Genomic DNA, 4,626 nt, shown 5'->3' with positions numbered 1-4,626 from the left:
TCAGCCAGCTGAGCCGCGCCAGCCAGCCAGCCACCCAAAATTTTTATCTTTTCCATTTTTTCATTTCACGTGCCCCAAAGCTAAAAAAACCTTTGCGCCGTTCTCTGTTTCATGGAAATTTTTCTCAAGTAGTTCGTACTCAATAAGTCGACTGTCTTAAAAAACGCTGTTTTTCTTGCGAGTTGCAAATTTATGTAACTCGCAACCGCATTTTTCCTCCGCAAAATCGCATTTTTTCGGGAAAAACCCCAATGTGCAAAAAACTGTTTAAAGCATTTTTACTGCAATTTTGAGCATTTTTTTTTAAAAAAACACGTGCATTTTTATGGAAAATTCTCATGATGGATAACCAAAAACAGGGATTTTTACAAAATCAGTATAAAAGCGACTGATGGTTTTTTCAGCTTTTTACTGCGTGAAATATGACTTTTTATGGGTTAAAATCTGTTAAATGCGGGAGACCCCCAAAACTGGGGGTTTGTCGCCAGCTGATTTTTTGCGCATTTTGAAATTGGCGAACTCTGTTCGCAACGTGTTTTTCCAATATGAAAACCGATTTCCCACCTAATTCGCTTCTTTCATCTTAAAATATCATTGTTCTTCATTCCTAAAATATAAACTTAAATTATGGCCATTTGAAAGGAAAAACAAAAATGTGATACAAAAAACTTAATTTTAACATAACTTTGTCGTCCATTTTATAGTAGCTTACCAGGGTTCCCCAATTTCGCAATGTGCAAAAATTAACCACAATTTTTTGCGTATAATACCAGCGGGAAAATCCTCCAGATTTAGGTTTTTCTGCATTTTTTCGAAAAACCCTAATAAGGTCACATTTCGTGTCAAAAGTCAGAAATTTTGGAAAATTACGATGACTGTTGAGTGTTTAAATTTTCGGTCGTTCGGAGGAATTAACCCACCGATTTTTTAAAAATCCCTACTTTTGGTCATCCAGCATCATGAGCATTTTTGAAGTTCTATAAAAATGCATGTGATTCAGAAAAAATCGCAAAGTTTCATAAAAAAAACTTTAAAATATTTTTTAGCAATGTAGTTTGTCTTTACCGGAAAAATGCGGGTTTTTGCGATCGCTGCAGTTTACAGCGTGTTACGCATCGCTTAAGTTGTTAGTTGCGATTTTTGAGTTATGCAGTCTTAAAAAGCACATGAGCCGGCTGCAAGCCAGCCGCCAGCCGAGCCGATGAAATTTTGCCAGCCAGCCGCCGATGTCTGTATTGACGGCTCTGAGCCGGAAAGCCAGCCGCCGATCAAAATGCGGGCGGCTCAGATGTCTAGCTACGGCGCCGCGAAGATGTGCCAAATTTACCGGCTTTCGGGGGTTACCCACTTCCATGTGGTTTGCGACCCCCGGTCCCTATGTTCGTTCAAAAGGGCACGCCTTCCGGCGCCGACCCTGAAAATTCGAGCGCGATCGGAGTCGCTCCCACGATCGACCCCCCGAAGTATCGAAGGGGCTGCGGGGGGCGGAGAAAAAACTTTCGAGGGTTCCGGCGGTGCGGGATCGTCTCCTCGACCTCCGGCGACCCCTTTCCGCGAGTTCGGTCGAAATAGCCAGTCCCGATTTTGTTCTCCCGTAAGGGATGAAACCCTTCACCCAGATTTCGCGGGCTAGACGGGGTTAGGGGCCAGGGCCCCGGCACCCGAGTCACTTCGCACTCCCACTGATAGGATCGGCGCCGCGGCCGATCGATATTTTGCCCATTTTCTCGGTTTTCGGGGGTAGCTGCGCCCCCCCGTCGGTCGAAACTCATGGGTCCCCATGTCCGATCGACTCGGCCGAGGTTCCGACGCCCGCTCAGCGATTTTGGCGCCGATCGGCGTCGGCGCCCCTGACCCCTGCTTATCGCCCCCCCCCCCCCCCGACTCTGGGGCGCCGCGGGCGGCGTCCGGGGTTCCGACGGATGCGTCGGCTCCGTCTCGACCTCCCCTTTCCGTTTTCGTTGGTCCCGGCGAGGTCCCTCAGGCGGTTACTTCGCAATCCGAAAAGGGTGGTTTTCACCCCTTTGGGGTTGAGTTGGGCATAGAGACTCTATAGGTCCTTCGAAAGGTCTCGTCGAGGCGGTTTGAACGCGCACCCTAACTCGTGCGCCTATTTTCCGAGAAAATCGACCTTCGATATCGGCCGGAAGGGTCGACCCGCGACCCCGGTTCCAATTCTTTTTCGGAACGGTGGCCTCAGGGGGCGCCCGTTTCCGGCGGAAGATCGAATCGGGTGGTTTGATAGTGCGGTATTATTTTCTAATTGCTATAGAGTGGATATAGAGTGGATTGTTATAGAGTGGAAAATTGTACACTGTTGGACTCGTCTTGACCTCCCTCCACCACCAATAATTAATTGCCATATTAAACCTACTTAAAAAATATAGAATTTTATATAGCTTTGGATTTTTGTATTAATTTGGGACTTTATTTAAAAAAACTTTACTTAACAAATATTCTGTTCAGTTTTGAAAGAAGGGATGGGGTGGTAATATAGAGGGAGTTTTGAATAATTTAAAACATTTTTAAGCCTAAACGAAGCATCCTAGAATATTTTTTATCGGAATTGTAGCAATAGGGTCAGGCCCGGACTGGTAATCAGGCGCACCGGGCGAAACCCCGGTGGGCCGCCCGGACCGCCCAATATTTCCAAGACTGCCAAGCGGCCTGCGTTTGTGGCTGTCGCAGCCCATATTTTTTAGTGACTTTTCCGTGTTGGGCTGAAGGCAACACACGCTCTTATTATTTAAATCCTTGTTTTGGCTAAAATAATTTCAAAATCAAAGGAAAAATCTTAAAAAAAAAATCGAAAAATAAATTGTCATTTTCGTTACGTATGTTACATAGCATACCCACCGGCCTACCGCTTTGGCCGTTTGGCCCGCTCCTCATCAAATTCATTTCATCAAATTTCTGTTGGGGAATGTGCAAACGGGAAAAACTATCATATCCTTGATTTTTCCGTCTTTTTCCGCACACAGAAATAAAAATTAAACCAAGAGTTTGATCAGGTACTAGGACTCGGCGGCCCCCACTTCGAGAGTGAAAAATTCGCTTTGCATGTTTCAAACTAGCGCGGAAACCATTGAATGCATTTTTGGGCTACGTTTTAATTAGATTTTTTGATGAAAATAGGCCAACAAACGGCCGAACGAGCTACAACTTCTTTTTTCCATTTTCGAAATTTTGACCGGTGGCTGGCGTGCCTGGCGAGCTAAAACCAAAGCGGCTGGCCGAGATTTTGGGAGGCTGGCTGATCTGAGTGCTCTAGCATACATTTATACTGCTATTTGTAAATCGAATATTTAAAAGAAATTCAAGAAAAAAATTAATGTCCTACTGATTTGTTCAAAAGGTAAAAAGGTTATTTTAATCTGACAAAAAAATTTATTGCTCTGAACTTCTGACAAGAGTGAATTTTGAGCAACACACAGATTTTAGCAACGCAAACTTATTCAATTGTCAAGATTTTCCTAGTTTTCCCAAATAATTAGGTCAGAATAGGTTATTAATTCACACATTTGACGTCACTCCATCCATTTCAGATGACATATATTTATACTGCACTACTAAAATACGAATAATCCGTTTAATAAAAAAATCGGTTGAAATTAAAGGCAGCTTTATATTTTTCCGTATTTCTACAGAAATATCCTGCTCAGTTAGTTTCGGCTACTAATTGTAGTCCTAATTCTTGAGCTTCCTCTCCCGACTAGGGGCTGAGCAGGACATTATTTCTGTAGAAATACGGAAAAATAAACAGCTCACTATCAGGGTTGCATTTGCTTTATTAATACCACCCGATTTATTCACCTCTGGTTTTTAACGGTTCATACCACTCATTTTTTAACAATCTCACAATCTCTTGCGCAAGAAATGAATTTATTCCATATTCCCCTGTGAAAATCTAAGATATTCGGTCGGTAGTGGTCAAAATTTCCTTTACTGTACATTTTTTCTTTAAAATTTCCATTTTTGCTGCCTCATTTTCTCCAAAAAATTTCAAGTCGAGGTCATGAGCTAATAATTTTAGAAAATTATTGAAAACTGTGATGCAAACATGGCCCACAAGAAACTGGTAAAAAAACGGTTTTTAACTCTGACATGCAATTTTTTTAAATGCGGGTCTTTCGCAACCCTGCTTTCTATCCACCGAGGAAGCTGCCTTTCATTTCAATCGAAAATTATAAAAGTTCGGGGCGGGGGGGTAGTGGGCCGCGGTGGCTCGGTGGGCCGCGAAAATCAACAGTCCCTGGTAAAAAATTTGGTGTCAGTCCGGGCCTGAATAGGGTTGTAAGGGGAAGGGGTAATTACCCCGTAAATACTTTAGCTGGTTAGGAAAGGTCATGACGAGTCTAACGGTGGTTTGTTTTTGCAATTCTGATGGTTAGAACTTGAGATTTTGGAGATTGAAATGTCGGCACAACACAAAAATTACTATAATTTCTTGACTTTCCGAATTTTGCACACTTAGATATTTTGGGTTTTAACCATTCAAATTGCTAATATTAACACCGTTGGACTCATGTCCACCTCCCCTGACCAGCTAATGGGTTTAGGGGTGCTTTCCTTCCACCCCTAATTATAAGTGGCAAAAAAAACCTTCGAAAAAGTAAAAAATTTTAA

This window comes from Cloeon dipterum, chromosome 2, assembly GCF_949628265.1.
Source record: "Cloeon dipterum chromosome 2, ieCloDipt1.1, whole genome shotgun sequence".
NCBI lineage: Eukaryota > Metazoa > Arthropoda > Insecta > Ephemeroptera > Baetidae > Cloeon > Cloeon dipterum.
The sequence above is the reverse complement of the archived record's forward strand: the minus strand, read 5'-3'. Positions refer to the sequence as shown.